The sequence below is a fragment of the Cuculus canorus genome, chromosome 9 (assembly GCF_017976375.1).
Source record: "Cuculus canorus isolate bCucCan1 chromosome 9, bCucCan1.pri, whole genome shotgun sequence".
In the NCBI taxonomy this organism is placed as follows: domain Eukaryota; kingdom Metazoa; phylum Chordata; class Aves; order Cuculiformes; family Cuculidae; genus Cuculus; species Cuculus canorus.
This window is the reverse complement of record NC_071409.1, coordinates 9,513,362-9,531,048: the sequence shown is the minus strand read 5'-3', so window position 1 is coordinate 9,531,048 and position 17,687 is coordinate 9,513,362. Positions and strand designations below refer to the sequence as shown.

General features: G+C 41.1%; 1 protein-coding gene and 1 long non-coding RNA gene across 4 annotated transcripts in view; one reads left to right on the top strand and one right to left on the bottom strand.

Moving 5' to 3' along the window:
- The window catches only part of PAQR9 (progestin and adipoQ receptor family member 9), a 30,169-nt gene that overhangs the window by 8,362 nt on the left and 4,120 nt on the right, over positions 1-17,687 (top strand). For both annotated transcript variants that reach the window (XM_054074203.1, XM_009565961.2), the window contains exon 2: positions 14,093-14,230. The gene's annotated coding sequence lies outside the window, so the exon portion shown is untranslated. The remainder of the gene's footprint in view (positions 1-14,092; positions 14,231-17,687) is intronic.
- Positions 941-17,687, bottom strand: part of LOC128853010 (uncharacterized) — a 20,267-nt gene continuing 3,520 nt past the window's right edge. Inside the window, exons 2-3 of one of the 2 annotated variants that reach the window (XR_008451204.1) lie at positions 11,213-11,306; positions 941-2,316 (exon numbers count right to left, since the gene is read on the bottom strand). This is a non-coding gene — a long non-coding RNA (uncharacterized LOC128853010). Of the gene's footprint in view, positions 2,317-7,422; positions 8,156-11,212; positions 11,307-17,687 lie in introns of those variants that run through there. The other variant, XR_008451205.1, reaches the window with a different exon arrangement.

Below are 17,687 nucleotides of genomic sequence, written 5' to 3'. Positions count from 1 at the left end.
ACTTCAAAAGGCTACATCCTACAGGTAAACAAGTGCTTCGAAAGCCTGCATCTTACTGCTAACGTTTAGGCCTTTCTTAATATTATCGGTAGGCTCTGGATCTTCCTGCTGGTCATGAACGTGCTAGAGGGAAACCTTACAAAACTAATGGAGCCAGTAAGGAGGGCAAAATACTGAGCAGAATGGAAAGCAACAAAAGTAGCTGCTAGGTCAGGTATTAGATTGAAGTCCGTACCTCAGCCCTCAGCTGCGTTGCCTCCACAGCTGCTCTGATAACCAGCTGGAAACCTGAAGGCAATCTACATTTTGTTACCATGACATCACTTTTCTGACAAATGGCCCTAAAAGTCAGGACAGTGTATTTGTGCAGGAACAAAGGGACCTTTGATATACAGCTTTAACCTTCAGTTTTATTCGCTCATCATAGGATGATGTATGGTCAGGAGACTCTGCGAGTGGAGATGAAACTCATTAAAAAATTAAAAAGCTGGTAAAAATGAAAAGCAAATCAGTATTAATGCTTAGGCTAAATCTTGGTTCCAGTAATGAAAGCCTCTAGGGCAGACACTGCAGATGCACTCTTCTGCATCAGAAAGCCCTCTATTACAAGGCAGATTGCTTATCAAGAGTGGCAGTACACTTCTGTTAGTGCGGAGCTGCAAATACTTCTCTTGCCAGGGACCACAGCCGTTTGGTATATGATATATGCTTTACAGGAGAATGACAACAATATCACACAATCTTTTTGGAGAGTAAATAATTTTACAGAGTTCTCTAATTTGAGTCTCCCCTGCCCACAAGGTCTAGTCCTCTTGTGTCCCTCCTGACTGAAAAAATATGAAAATACAGTTTTCCTTCATTTTTGCTGTTAAGCATACTCTGTTTGCTAGGAAACATATTCTCTGTCATTTTCCTCTGTTGTCCTGAGGAACTGGGCAACACCACTTGTACAAGAAGAAAAAACTTTATTTTTTCCCCATTTTTATATTCTGGGCTCTCTGCATCTGCAGTCCTGGAGATATGGAGTTCAATCTCTGGCACATAATAGTGTCCCAATATCTCAGCTTTTCTTTTTAGCAGCACTTAGGAAGACAACTATGAAATGTCACTGGGTTGGATAACAAGCAGCAATGTCTGAAGCACTCAGAAATAATATAAATAATGAGCAAAAGATACGTGAATCCCCGGGACAGCTTCTCCGATACTTTTAGATGCACAGGCATTCTCTCTCTTATTGTCCCAAATTTAGTTCAACTCATGAGCACATGCTTGACTTCTAGATGAATATATGTTTCTCTTTGTTCATTCACAGGGGTGAACTTTTCCTCATGTTTAAAAGTGTGCTATGGAAGCAGAGCCCTAATGAGCAAACAGTGCCAAGGAAATGCTGCCAGCAAGAGAATTTGCACAGCAAATTCTGCCATTCAGCCCAAAGGCAGTGTCCTACCCTCGACACCCAGGACTCACATTCCCTTCTCTGTCATAGTCCTTCAAAGCATTCTCCTTTCAGACCATTGTCTGAAACATTTTAATATGAAACGAGGAGCAAAATACATATGTAGAAGCTAGAAGTGAACTGACTTAGTCATAAAATTAAACTGCAAATTTTCCAACCTTAGCAATTAAAATAACAAAACATTGTTTCTTGTGGTCTAGTAGAAAACCGTAGCTGGGAGTAAACCAATTTGGAGCTGTAATCAGACTCACGGAGCACTATAAAATACACTCACTAGCCAACGTGGTTAAAAAGAATACTTCTGTATTATATTGATTAAAAACAGAAGCCAAATATTCTGTGCAGAGTACTTTTGTCCCCAGCAACAGAGCATGGTCTTTCAATCTATGTATATTCCACTCAAACAGAACGCTTGCCGTGTCCTTTATTTTAAAATTCAGATGTACTTGGGACAATACAAAAGAATGATCCTTAACTGATTTCAGTGAAACATAGGGAACCGAGAGTATATAAGCATGGAAAACCTGCCCAATGCAATATTCAGGATGTACAATTAAGATCACAAAGTCACAGCTAACTCAGCACTTAGCAGCTGCAACACCTCAGAGGGAGTATACAGTCTGCAGAGGTTAGGATCTGCTTCTGCTGGGATGATCAGATAAAAGATAGAGTGAAGTGATGTAATGAATGGAAAATAGCACACAGCTCCATTACAGCGAAGCTGTGATGGTTATATTCCTCTGTTCAGGCATAAGGCTGAATTACTTACATGGTAAATGCATTCAGACAGCAACATTGGTAGTGCCCTCCGTACTTAGGTTGAGGTCTCCAGCTGTTATCCACCAGACATTTTAGAAGTTCTTCCTCATTAAAGGGAAAAAAAAAAAAAAAGGGAAAAATTAATCTCAGACAGTTGACAAGATTTGTTGATTTTTACTTTGCTGGCAGACTCATTGCATAGATTTGCACAAAGCATATGAACTGGTGGACTTACAAATATTACCAAGTGAAGTAACCACTGCTTTCTCTTCTGAAAGTCATGGTGACTTTCTCCAAGCAGAATTGCTGAAGACCCACAGGGAATCTGGCTGTCTCGCCTTTAAAGCAGCTGTGGCTTAGAGTGCAAGTCCTCTGTGGAAAGTACTGGATGTTCACCTACCAGTCTCAAATGCAGTTTATCAATGCTTTTAAATAATGCCAAGGAATATTATGCATCAGCCAAGTATGCACATATAGCTAAAAAACATTTATGATTTTCAGGCTCTGGAAGTGTCACGATTTCTAGCTTCAGTGTCAGGGCAGAACTGCCAGATTTGCCCCAGACATGAGTGACTTCCAGCTTATTCCTCAACATCAAGCACTCTTTGTTTTAAAAGCCATTTCAGTCACTCAGGATGTCATGAATGAGAGAGTCTGCAACAAACGGGCCGGTAAATAAAGTCTCTGAAGTGAAAACTTCTCATAGGTACTATAATAGACCAGCAGTTGTGAGGTTCTCTTCTCGAGTGATTCATGAGCTAAATTCACAAACAAGAACCAGACTCAATTCTCTTCCCTTTGCATTTTGCCTGGAAGGCACAAACAGGCTGGAGAATAAATCTGGCTGTAAAAAGCTCTCTGACCCTACTTATTCCCTAAACACATCACTCCAGTACTGGCATAGAAGATGCAACAGGGATGCAGAGCAGCACAGCACATCTCCCCTACGCTGCACTCGTCCATAGGTGTTGCACGGCCCCTGATGATCCCACCAGGGGTGACCCCACACGGTCAAAGCAGGCTGAGAACCAGGCAGTTACAGCCTTGCCTGCCTGCTGTGCCAAGTGAACCTCAGAATAAAGAGATTCAGGCCTGCTGTTCAGAAGAAAGTTTTGCAGCATTAGTGTGTGCCCAGCAGACCCGTGGAGGACACCAAGGTCAACCAGCAGGAGCCTCCTAGGAAAGTTCTGGTCTTACTCAGGTTTAAGAAAATAAAACTCAGTTTTTAAACTCAGCCAGCGGTCCTCTGAAACCTCAGAGTTTGATTGAATCCTCATATTTCACCAGCCTGAAATGAAAAAGAGACAAAATAAACTATCTGCATATATTGAAAATTGTCACCTAATTCAGGCCTTTTTTTGCCTGCCTCAGTCAACGCTGAACAGCACCATAGCGGCGTGTGTGAAGATCAATGAAGTGTCGTGTAGCACAATATCTATTTTAAACCAAACTGGTTGCAGTGGTTTTTGGAAGGCAGCCGGCACAGTGGCAGGGCAGCAGAGCCGCCAGGAGGAGCGCGAGGTGCTGAGATGACCCTCCAGCAAGGCCAGCGGGACGCTGCATGGCTCCAGCAAGGACACATTTTTTCCATGGTAGCCAGCCACTGTATTTCTCATTTACAGTGCACAGAGGAAAACAGAGTGCTCCGAGCCTGGCGTCTCCACCCACAGCCCTGTTTTCCTCCGACCCTGCACAGCCAGTGAAAGCACTGCCCTTTGTGGCTTCCCTCCACCGCTGCCCCCAGGGCTTATTTGGAAGGGATGCCCGATCCATATAATGCTTTAAGGGAGAACCTGGCACAGAGAGCCTGATGATCTGGCAAAAATAATGCCTTAGAGGCAGCTGCTTGCTGATATGATCCCATATGAAAAGGAAAACTGTTTTGGAGGGGATGACGTTGCCCTCTTCGGCATTCTTGGAACTTAAACCGAGCGTGAGTCAGTGAGAGTGAGAGTATGTGTCTTACGAAGTTGACTTTTCAGTTAAACACACTGACTAAAATAAGTCCATTTGGTCTGTTTCCTTCACCAGATGCACACCCCAGCAGACGCAGATTAACACACCTATTGGATTTCCATGTCAGTGAAACTAATGTGTGCTAAACAAGCAAAGAAACAAAACAGACAACAGGCCAAAAACGTTTCTGAAAGAATCCCCTTGTGCAGGATTTATCCTCCAGTACCTGGAAGGCTGCAAGGTCAAGCATTTGAAAGTCATCAGTTCAGAAATAGCTTCCTCCTGGCCCAGAACTATCTGTGAAGTTTTCTCAGGATGAATTCAGGGCAAGTGAGCAGGAGCTGCTGTGGTGAAGCCCAAGTTAGCCATGAGGCACACACCTGGCTGGCGTGACACCCCATCCACCCTGCCGCAGCTGACCTGGAGCCTGCCAGAGGTGAACGGCTGTTTTATTCTGCCACTCAGTTTTCAGACTGGCCTATATTAGCACAGCCTACCTACCATATTCTCAGCTGATGTCAAACAATCCACATAGATTTTATGCTACAGTTTCAACACCTAAAATATTAAAAAATACTTTCTGAAATACTAGCTTTTCTGAAAACTAGCTTTTTCTTCCTCCCTCAGTGGCAGAGTATACATATTGTCCCTTGCTCAGTTTCTCACTTGAGCAGGAGCTGTGCTGTTTGTTAAGCAGAGCTGACACTCATCCCTTCTGCTCAGTGACAGACATAGATAGGAGCTCTTGGCTTGCCATGACCTTCGAGTTCTCCTGGGGAGCATTTTGGCCAGAGACACTTCACTCTGAAGCTGCAGCCAGTGGCCACACAGCACCTCTGAGACAGCCATGCTTTCCTGTCCACTATTCCTCCCTCACATAAGCCTATTCTGCACACAAGCACGAGCCAGAGCTGCCCTGATGTTGTCAGATGATCTCCACAGCCCTCGCTGAAGCTGGGATACGGATGAGCCCCGTCTACTGCTTTCTCATTTAACACAGACATATGGGAAAGTGTTTTACAGTACGAGCTCCTGTGCAAGCTGTCCAATTACCCCTACATCTTGTGCCCGCACAAGCTGTGCAAGTCAGCAGCCTCACTGCATGGGTGTGGATCTAGCAGCTCATTAAAGCATTTCTGAATTTCTTTATTAAGCTATTTTCTTCCTTTCAAAAAATGTTTTCCCCAGCTGTTTATTTCTTCACACTTTCTAACCTAACTTGACTAGGACATCACTTTCTCTTTACAAATTTGAAGCCTGAAGCTGTATTTAGTTCTGACTCCTTCAGAGCAAGTTGAGCTCTGACAACTGCCTTGACTGTGAGTGGAAGTTCTCTGAGAAAAACCAAAAGGAAGCAAATCGTAAGAGTATCCAAATTCAGGGTGTTTTTCCCTGTGTCAGTGCCATACCAATGCCCTGCCCGAGTCTTGTTAATATTGTGTAGCCACGTGTACCACTGTCATGCAGACAGGACATAAAAAAAGACTTCCTAACTACCAGTGGTCTTTAAACACTCCTCTTCTCCTGGCTTACACCATTGGTTGTATCAGCACTAAAGAAGAGTAGATAATCACATCTCACCCGAGGAATGGTCAACACGCAGCAACACGCAGCAATCATGCCTGTATGTTCCATGGAACCCAGTAGCAACCTAATAATCCATTTATTCTGACATACCATTGAAAACTGAATGTACTTATCTCATCGGCCTATCTAAAAGGTGAAGTTTTTCTGGATGTTTCAGACACATTATATAAACTAAGTCTACCCACAACCTATCTACATGCAAAATATCCTCGAGAGTTGAATTCTAGACTCTGAAGACTTTGCTTTGGTAACAGCAAGATTTATTATCCTTCATCATCGAATTTTGTTCTTCAGGTATCAGCCATCATTCCTTTGCCTACAGAATTTGTGTATCGCAACATGACTGATTCACTTGCAAGTCTGATCATTGAGAATTTAGAGGCCTGACCATATTTACTGATAACTGCAGGGATTTACTGTCAGCTAAGGGTGTGAGAAATGTTCTGCAGTATGAGCCCCATCTTTAATGCTCAATGTCAAACATAACAGGCTTCTAATAATAGAATCACCACAATCTATCCAGCTATTCCAGCCCTGGATCTGCCACAGGAAGCATCTCATTATATTACAGCTAATGCAGTGAACAGTGACTCTTTCTAGTGACGTGGTAGGAACAGAAAGGTTTCACATGTTGGGGAGTTTTCTCATCTACAACACTCTTCCAGAGGATTTAGCAGGGTGAGCTGCAGTGAAATATTTGCAATTCCTCATACACAAATTACTATAGCACATACTGAGTGCTGGTGTTTCCATAACGCCCTTTATTCGTAGGAAGGACAACCACCTACAGTCTTAAATTTCAGACTGATAATTGGGCCTTCAAAGATTATTTTATGACAGGAACATAATGGAAGAAATAGGAAAGTAATAGGGAAATATAACCTTCCCCACATTATGCCTTAACTCAAAGAATTTTAAAGAAAATTCCCACATTCCATTAAATTACTTTTGTGCAGAGCTCAAGTCACAGTTGCTTTGGGACTAGTTGTTAACAAAATAAAATGAAATAGCTTTAAGCTGTTGTTCAGCTTTGACTACTTTAAGTAATATTCCAGACTAATTGCCCAGTCCAGCTGGCACTACAGTGTAATGTTCTTACCAACGCTCATTCAAATAGTTATCTTAAGCCTGCTCAGAATTCCTGCGACACACAGGCTTCTGGGAGGGTAAAAGAATTGATGCAGAGGTGCCAGGTTTCATAGCTGTCCAAGCTATTGGCAAAACCTTCATCGCTCCGTATCCCGCGTCTGGGCAGCCACAGCTCTCAAAGGATCCCAGCCTCATGCTTTCTGCTGTGCCACCCCATCACCCCAGCCTTATATCCTCTGCCACCGGGACAGCAAGCTGGGGCAACAAGACAGGGTAAGACCAGCATCCCATAGTCAGGAGCAGAGCTGGACAAAGTTAGGAAGCCATGGTTGAAAACTCAGATCAGACACCCAAAGACAAGCAGCTACAAAGCAAACCTGCAGAACTGCAGAGTTTTATACCCGCACCACCTGCACACCAGATATCTGGGCCAGGAGAGGAGATTGTTTCCCATGAGGACTTGGCCAGTGATAGCCAGTCTGAAGGATGGGCAGTGGCTCACTACACTTGTTTCCCAAGGCCAGATGTCCTCATCCCCTTCACCCAAAGCCTGTTTCCTGGGCTGGGCTGGAATTTGTGGAAGGTGCTATGGTGCTCACAGCAGAGCAGTGAGAGAACAGAGAAATGCTGCTTCCTCCAAAAATACATGCATCCACTACACTTGCTCGCTGCATTTCTGTATATATTTTCATGTCTGCAATTAGCCTTTTCCACATTCCAAATTGCAAAAGTAAAATATTCTGTATTCAGAATATATGTATACAGTTGTGCCTCCATTTCTTCTCTGTAACACTGGGTAAACTGTATGCCCTGCCTCAAGGAATTTGGTAAGGTAGTGGAGAGAAGCATTGGAGTGCTTTTGAAAGACACCACTTACAGTTGTGTGCCAATTTCACACTGAATTTCAATAGGAATGTGGTACTGGAAAAATGTGTTAACATCTAGTTTTATGACCACCACAATTGCCTCAGTCTCTTTAACAGAAATCATGATTTCTTCCTGAAGAAAAGATCCTGAGATGCTGACCTGCCCCACACAGGAAAGATGCCAGCAGATGCAATAATTCTGCTTTCATTTCCTTGCTATGGCTTTTGAACTGTTAACACTTTTTCATTTGTTGCAATAATCTAAGTTTTGTTCATCTTTAGCCTAGATGGACATACTGCCATACGCTTCCAGCTGGTTTTCCTCTCTGATGTATTTACACTATACATCTCCTTTTGTTTAAACCTTAATACTGTACCAGTTTTTACTTACTCACCTGTTATATCAGCTACATCTACCAGGTTCAATGTCAACTCATACGGACTGTAAGAAAATGTTAGAAAAGTATGTCACGTGTCTAATTCACAAACTGAGATAACATGACAGCAGTTCTTAGCCTGCATGTAGCTTAAAGCTTGTTCCTTCTCTTTCACTCGTGAGTCAAAATGTGTTGCCTGAAACATTGTCTGTCTTAGTTGGTCCAATGAAAACTTAACCGTGCCTAAAAACCCTGACTTGCTCGATGTCTTCAGAAATCACACAGCAAAAACATTACTGCTGGAGCTCCATATGGCTGTGACTATTCAGCTGCAGATCTCAAGAGTTCTTTATTCCTGTCAGACAGAAATCGTTACAGAGCAGCATCCTCCAAGAGACAGATCTGCTTGTGGGACATATAAATACTGATTTTCCTTCCATTGATGTCAATAGGAGAGAGGATAGAGGTATGATGTTATGAGATGCTAAGATCTTAAAATATGTTCTGAAAGGTTTCTATTTTAAGAGCTGTTTTGCTTTGGAGGATGAAAGGTCTGTTCACTTAATATGAGGAACAAGGCCTGTCTCAGAGATGTGGAAGAACATCTATTCATCCAGAAGTGTAGCTATTTCAGGAATAATCTGCGAATTATTCAAAGAGTTTGTTTAAACTGTTGTTAACTCCACCTGGCAGATTTCTGAGGAATGTATTATTGTTTCTTTAGCCCTCTTCAATCTGGTAAGGAAATTTTGGGGGTAACAGGACTTGTCACTTCTCCTTTTGACACTGTTCTACTTTGTATAAAGACTCACACATTCACTGGGACTGAGACTAACCCCAGGAGGGTTACCAAACCACCAAACTAGAGCATTGTTTTTCCTCTCGCCAGCTGGCTCCATGAATATTTAAGTGTGTCTTACAAAGTGGGACTGTTCCAGTCAAAGGAACAGTCCTGGTGGTCAGGTCGCTGCTATGAGGCAGAAACCTAACTGAGTTCTTTGGGAAAGCTGATATGGTCTTCTCTTTCTCTGTGGGATTTACACATCAATTCGTGTCATTACTTTTATAAGCACTTACATAAAATTATGTTTTTAGAATTAAATGGAATATTTTGTACCAACAAACTGAGTTTGAGGACTTAATTTCAGCTACAAACATGAAAAAAATCATATTCATCTCCTGGGTACTGAGACTTTCTCTCTTGTCCAAGTATTCAGTCAATTATTAGTCCCAACTAACTTAGAAAGCCTTTTCAAATAATATCTTATTTACTTGTATTGGCTCCACAAATTCTATGGCTTCTATCAGAGTTCAGGTAGGTGACCTTTGCTTTCTGCTTTAAAAACTGAGAATTTACCTGTTGTCCCACAGTGAACAGCCTCTGTGAAAGACAGACTAACATAGGAATTCAGATCCTGGAAAAGCTTCAATTCCATCAAATGGAAAACACTCTATTAATCAACTGAAGAAATATGCAAAGGCAAGGTTACTCTGATGCGTTCTTACTGTTTTAGGTGGTGATCGTAGTATCTACTTCCATCTATGCCATGGATTCTGAGGGGTTAATAGGAACTGTTTTTAACTGTACCTCCTTCTTGCAACAACTCAGTAAGCTGCTATCTAACTGACAGCCAACTTAGCACTGGGTACAAAGTTAAGGTCTGTTGGGTTTGACAATTTTGTATTTCCCTTTTCTGGACTTCAAAGCTGGATATGAAAAGTCAAAAAAAGAGACTGTTTTACCCCAGAAATAATTGTTTGAGTTTGCTTGTTGTTTTGGTGGGAAGGTTGGTTTGTTTTACAAAATTTAACAACTAATTTTACACAAAAAGTACAGGTTTTCTATTTTCAGTTGTGTTTTGTACACTTGGGCTTCTAATAACTACTGAGCTTGCATTTATGTTTTGATGGTGTTTAGACCTTCATCCCTTCTGGGGATATGTGTGACTTTCATATGGCTCATACTTTAACAAACAGATTAATATTTTAAGGGTAATTCAAACCCCAAACTAAACCAAAACAGACAAAGTGGGATTGGAGTGGAATGAACTGCTAAGCTATCCAAATTCAAATGGCAGATTTACCCCTCGATTTTCATATCAATACAAAATATCTGAAGAATTCTGAAATGGAGTCAAGTTGTCAAAATAAACTTTGAACACAATGAGGATGCAGTATGAGCAAGAGTCCTATCCAATCAACCTATGTGTTGGATCAAACCTCAGACCATTTTCTATAGCTGTAATGTTTGGGTGCAAGTCTTGCATTACAGCTTGGCTGGGAATGTATGCCGGAGCCGCCTTCTACATTAAAGAAAATGTACAAGTGATACTAGAGCTATAAATTCATAAATTAATAATCCAGGGCAAGTCAGAGACAGAGTAGTGCTTTGGAAGATACATTGAGCTTAGAATCCACTTAGTTTAATTAGATGTATTTGAATTTCACTTACATTTAAAGCAGATAATTGAATAATGGTACTTAAGAAAAGACTCACAGTTTAATAATACCAGAAAATTATTAAAGAATGCACAGAAGCACAATTTCACCTGGGTAAAAGCTGCGACCATGAGAGTATGCTAACCAAGAGACAGCCCAGCAAACGTATTTAGGGTGGTGTCAAGGCAGAAGGAAGCATCAGCAGAGTTTAAGAGCCTATGAATCAAGAGCTTTGAAAGCTTAGCTGGAAAGCTGAATACAGAGATGTGCTGGATAGACAGTAAAATAATCATGATCTATTGGTTGCACTTACAACTTAGGCTCCATGTAAAACTGTTCCTCTCATTCCCTTTCAAGAATCTATATACTTAGCGTCACCTATCTTCATCTGTATCTCTCTGTGGCAATTAATTTCTTACTATTTGACACTGTGCAGAGTAATTATTATCAGTGCACTGCAGTACATCTGGAAAAATGAGGCAATCTGCTGGCTCAGCACACCTCAGGCAAAGTGCTGCACCTCTTAAAGAATGATGGCATACACAAAACAGAAACACAACAGCCCGATTAGTCTTTCATACACTCTGAAAGCCAGACAATTTTTTTTGAAGTGGAAGAAGTTACAGCGGTGCGGATCTCCAACTGCAGAACAGGCAACAATAGAAATGTAAAGAAATTCTTACCAATCCTTGCAAATTCTCTGATTCCTTATTCAAAGATGCTGTACATCCACCAGAAACTGTCATGTCTTAAAGGCAGGCGTTCTTGTTGACTTTCCTGCAAAGGATTAAAAAGAAATTTGACTGCAATCTCAAGAATGAGCCCAAACACCAATCTTAGAATCTGGAATCCTCCTTTTCTCCTCTCAAAATACCCCTTCAATAAGCAAGCTGAAGCATTAAACATAAAGACTCTTGTAAAACAGTTGCCTCTGCTCAACTATCCACCTCCAAACTGAAGCAAAATATAGTTTAGGAGCACTGAAAGTAAATGATAATATTTCTTATTCAGTCTGGCCTTTCTTTTGTTGGTGGATACAGGAAATTTCCTCAGAGACTGTTAAAACAAAAACAGTCTGAGGCTCTTGAAAAGATTATAACAAGTAATACTGAAAGGATAAAGTGCTACTTGATTCTGGCTCTGCACTTTTCATTCCTAAAGTACTAAAGGACTGTTGCCGAGTTAAAACAGTACAGAAGTTTCATGCAACTGTTTGCATATAACACGAAAAACACCGAAGCACTTCCATACCAAATTTATATCTAATTTCAGCTTAGAATACTGTTTATCTAATGCTTTTCCAGTGTTTAAGTTACTTTTACTTGCTTTGCAAACGAAAATGCTTCTTCTTTCTGGAAGTTTCTGGATTTGGCACCTCAGACTTCCATCCAGGTTCTGTGGATTTTTTATAATGTTTGGCCATAATATTTTACCATTTTAATGACCTTTAGTATTTCACTGATAGCAAGAAGCACTTATTTAGTGTTCAGGGCTGTTGCTCTGCAATACCATGCTGAGACTGATACCAACAATGACATTTCTTTACATATTAAGTAATGATGATCCAGTGAAAATCACTACCCAACAACATAATAAATCCCAGATGTGTTTAAAAAACATAATATTAGGCTAAACTCCAAATTCTGGCCTGGAACACATGTGTGCATCTCCCAGAACAGTAATTCAGCATTTAGAAAAAGCAAATGTGCCATTGTAATACAGACGGCAGATATCTGAGTTCCAGCCACGAGTGAAATCTGGCCCCAGTTTTGCATTCCATGACCCGTGTACTCTGATGGGAAGGAGGCTATAGGGACTGACTCTAATCCCTCCAGTTGGAACTGCCCAGCCCTGGTACAGTTTGTTGTTGCACAGGAAGAGTCCTAATTTACATCAGTGGTGTAACACCCTCCTTCCTGCCAAGGACTCTATGCTCCAAAGACTGAATAAGCACAACAGAGAGCATAACATGAACACCAAGAGGAATCCAGCAAGCCTTTCTATATCATCAATATGATGATGTGCCTTGTAGAGAATGGCTGTAGCAAGATATTCCCTCCGAAAACTTCAGCACTCTCAATCTAATCTGCCTGTCAAAGAAAGGGTATTTTCTCTGTTTTGGATTTTCATCTTTGAGGAAGGAAGTCCTTCAGATGTAGATTTCTCTACTTTGTCATTGAGATGTAGCTATTGAGCGGCTCAGTTAAGTTAGGGCCTCCTATCCAAGTCAAGAAAACAAGTGCAGGAATGATTACGCCTGATTGTAACTTCCTTGTATTCTCCCATGTCTTGTTGTCCAGGCTATCATATCATTTGCACACTTTGTAAAGAGTTCATTCCTCACTGTCTCCTTCCCATACAGTTTATAGCATTTTCAAAGCAGATGGTGAATTTTCTTATCAGTAAAAGTAGGAAAACAGTCTTTTAGTTGGCAGAACTAAAATTGTTTACAACACTTTTCTTCCTAAGGACGTTTGCAGTAAATAACTTGGATTAAGCCAATCTCCTTTTTAAGTATAACCTTATAAATAAGAGTAGTAGAAGGAAATTCAAGAAAAGCAATGACAGTATTGGCATGAAATAGTTTCTCACAGGGCTTAGTTCCAGTTTTCAATCTGTGTTGCCAATAAACTAATTACAAGATGTGAAACTGTACCATGAGACTCAGGTCCCAGGTATCACCTATGCAATAGCAGCATAGAAGTATACACATTTGAGGCTCTTTACAAATATCTCTATTTTGGCACACACAAAAAAATACGCAGCTTCTTTGTTCACGGTCACAGCTTGTTTTTTTTGACAGCTTCCCAAAACCTGAAAGTGACTTCTCTGGAGCACCCTTGAGGCTTTTTCCAGATTTTCTTTCCCTGCTTCTGCACACACAGAACCTGACCAAGTCTCTCACTGCACACTTATAACTTTTGAGTGGATTCGCGTGTGCCTTTACTTCAACACCTTCAGTGTCTTGCAGCCAGCTTGAAGGGGAGATGGCTGCAATCATCACCAGTTTGTTAGCACCACCCAGTGTGTCATGCAACACAGCAATGACTCCACACCCTCATTCACTTTCCTCATTCAGGTCAAAGCCAAGCTTAAAAGTCTCTGTTGGTAGTGGTGGTGCTTTTGGAGGGGAAAGGATGCTGTAGATTGTTCAAAATATTGGATCTTTTCATTTGTCAACCTATAAACCAGCCTCTAAGTCTCCAGAAATCTATTCATATACAGACATGAGCTAGTCTTGTCTTAATATGAAGACAATGGATCCAAGGATTATTTTTTAGTATCCCTCATAAAAGTAATTCTATTTTGTATCCGGAAACAGAAAGTCTATTTTTTCCATTTTAGTGACATAATTTTCTAACTTCTCTTATTTCTTTCCCCAAGCGAAAGCATGATTAATGGTCTCATGTTTCTTTCCTGCATCTGCCAAAGCAAAGGGAACCTGCTTTGGAATTTTCTTTCACAATATTATCTACTTGAGTACCTGCTGATTTAGATTACTTTGGGCCCGGGATAATGACTGACTGGGTAGCTGATCTGCCTTTGCTTTTACAATCCTCTAGATAAGAACAGCATTTACTGACACTTGATGATGCCCTGCCCGTTGCTGGGGCTTGGAAGCTGCCCTGCGAAGACTGAAGTGCTTTGCTCCTCTCTGTCTGCTGCTGCAAGATTCATCCGTGGGACTGCCTGAGCCACAGGTACCTGCAGGCAATTCAGGAGTTTGGCCTTTTTGATTGTATTGCCTTCTACTCCGTGGTTTACATTCCTGTTCCTTTTATGTACTGAATATTTTCCTTGGACCACTGCGTTTAAAATGCACTATTAGGTCGATAGCTGTTGCTTAATAATATTCTTGTAGAATCCATTTGTCTGATTGGTATTTTATCCCACTGCTGTGTGATATGGTCATTGTAAGTGGATGCTCTTGGTTAATGGACCCTGGGACATTGGAAATGTTGAAACAATCCTCTAGGAGGCTTGTACTCTGATGGAGTATCTGTTCACAGCATTATGAATGTTTCAAGGATCCTGCTTGATAGCAGACACGGGTTAATAATTATCAGATCTCTTTGGGTACAGTAATATTTGCAGTTTAGCAGTAGTTGTCCAATTTATCATTTTTAAATTATGATGGAAACCAATTCAACTAATGATAAACCAGGACCATTCTCCTTAATATTTCCTTATGCTGGAAAATAAGCACTTGACTTTGAACAACAGGGGGTAAAACATTTTAAAAAATGAATAACTGGATACAAGCCTGTATTACATACAGAAAAGAGGCAAGTAGAAACTGATGTCAGATTTGCCCAAACTGACAAACAGAAGGACCAGAAGGCAATTTCAAAAAGCCATATTGAAAAACTGTGCTGCTTTTATGATTAATGCATCACATCTGTTCTCTCTGCTAAATAATAGCTTAGATTATGAAGTTTTTCAACTATATTAAATATGTTAGTACTTGAGGTTAAGACAGCAAAGAGACAAAACATGTTAATTGTGGAATGTAAGCTCAGTTCCTAAGATGTTCCTAAGTCGGTTCCTAAGAAGGTGTAGGAATACTGTCAATAGTGAATTTGCACTCGCTATCTCAGTACCAAAAGCCAGCAAGGGAGGGGGAGGTCTATGACTCATCACAGCCACTTTTTCATCTAAAGCCAGAAATCACACTGTCATTTCATAAATGAACCAAGAGTGACGCTTGACATACAAAAAGAAACAAGAGTGGAAATTCCAGCCTGAGGAAGGGTGGAGGCTCTACAAGTTTTCCAGTGCCAACTCTTCTCTGTTTTTTTTTTATTTTTATTTCTATAAAGTAGCAGATTTGTAGTTCGGCTTACAGACCAAAGCAAATTTGGGAATCCTATGAACTGGGTGGGTACATCAGTTTGTACAAGTCATTTAGGGCACTAGGATTATCAGAAAAACAAGGATATGTCCTCCCTAAATGTCCAGTGCTATTCTGGAAAAAAGGGACAACTTGCAATTCCAGGAAACACTGAAGTTCTTTTGGAAGCGAAAATATCAGGGTTCTTATACAAAAGATGGGGACAGGCTTTTCAGCAGGGTCTGTTGCAGTAGGAGGAGGAGTAATGTTTTAAATTAAAAGAGGGTACATTCAAACTAAATAGAAGGAAGAATTTCTTTTTTTTTTTTTTTACAATGCGGGTGGTGAGGCACTGGCACAGGTTGCCCAGAGAGGTGGTAAAAGCCCCATCCCTGAAAACACTTAAGGCCAGGCTGGACGGGGCTCTGAGCAACCTGATTGAGTTCAAGATGTCCTGGCTTATTGCAGGAAGGTTGGACAGGATGGCCTTTAAAGGTTCCTTCCAACACAAACCATTCTATGATTCTACGATTCACATGAAGTAAAGAGCTGTTGTTGACAGTATTTACATAGATTTAAATTCAAATAATTTCATAGTGTCACACAATCAGGACTTGTGCATAAACACTGAGAGAGCTCTAAGAGGTCTTATATCTTTTTGTCACGGTTCAAGGGATTTGGTACGGATGACTTTCCACAGAAGAAAAGCTTTTGTGAGAAGCCTGAAAGCTGGAGAAAAAAGGTTAAGAAACTAAGCTTTCAGGGAGGGGGGGTAATTTCCAGTCAGATCAGCAGGCCATTCTGCTGCTGCACAGCAACATCGCTATTAAATTTCTTACAGGAAGATGGCAGGGACGCATAGAGGGACATGAGGAAGTGCAGGACCGCCTCACTCGATTTGCAACATCATTTACAGTCTGCAAAGAACATCTCAGTGACACACAGGGTTACATTTCAGCTAGAGGTTTCCCGTTTCCACTTCAGCAGGTCTCTCATTGTCAGGCAGATAACACCAGGCTTGCAGACATTCATTAGGAAATTTGGCTCTTGTTAGCTTTGTATACAAAATATCTTTCTTCAGATAGGGAGAAGCACTCACCAGCACCACTATCTTACTCCAGGAGAGCTTGCAGCTGCTGATGGGAGAAGAGGGGTCACTCAGACTGGGCATTTCTGCCAGAACACTACCGGAGGCAAGGACACCCTCGGACAGCGGGTATCGTTTAATTACTATGGCCCTAGCTCTGTAGTTTAAAAGTTAAACAGCTTAGCACTAAAGATTTACCCTTCTAAGCCTGTAGATGCCATGCCTCAGGGACCCATAAGAAAGAAGAGGTTTTGTTCCACCTTCAAAAAGAAACTATGTTAGAAAAGAAAGGAAAGTCACTTGTGTTGCTAAGTCAGCTATCAAAGTTAGGGTTTTTTTGTGCACCTTAATAGAGACTCTTTGTTTCTGCAACTCCCCACTATTTTTGTCAAACAACCTATGCATCATTTATGCAAAGAATACATACACAAGGCAGCATAATTAAGATTGCATGAGGGACTGTAAATCTGCCATCTTTGGGGTTTGAGCTTAAAAGCCTTATAGCTTAACTTATATCCATTTCCTACATACAATTCCTAACTGCACATTTCACAGTTTTATCCTGCAAAGACAGAGACTCAAACAGGTGCTAACAGAGCAGCTTCCTGGCTCCAAAAATGGAGTATCACCAGTTTATGAAAGAGCCTTTTTTGATTGGGTTCCCGGCAACAGTATGGAACTGGGCTCAGAGAAGAAGGAAGGTCATTCCCATTTCTGTGTTCCTGGCAGATATTAATTTAGCTTAAGACTAATGTCAATGTTACCACCTTTATTTATGGATAACTACTTATTGGCCTTTTACTTTTCTGTTCCTTCTGCAGCCATCAATGGAAACCAACCAGATGTCTCTGGTTCAGTTCATGAACAAATCCTCTCTAGCAATATCACTTACACACAGGAAGTACAGTTGAACTTAGATTGATTTCCTTGCCCGTTGTCTGTAATTTAGGGTGTGTTCCCGGATAGCCAGTACCAGGGAGTAATGCTGCTGTTGTTCCCAATATGGCAAAGGTGCAGGAGCCTGGCTGCACAGGCTGTGTAAGGATGTGCAGGGCTTTGCCAGCAGCCTGTTCTCTGCCTCGATTTGCCCGTCATCACTGAATTTTCCCTTTGCTGCACGGATCTGTAGACATTCTTGGGTGGTAGCACAAAACCTGTTATCACATTAACTGTTCAAAAGTTTAAAACTACCTTTGGAGTAGGTTAAAAACCTGCAGGAACAACACAAAAAAGAGTCCTT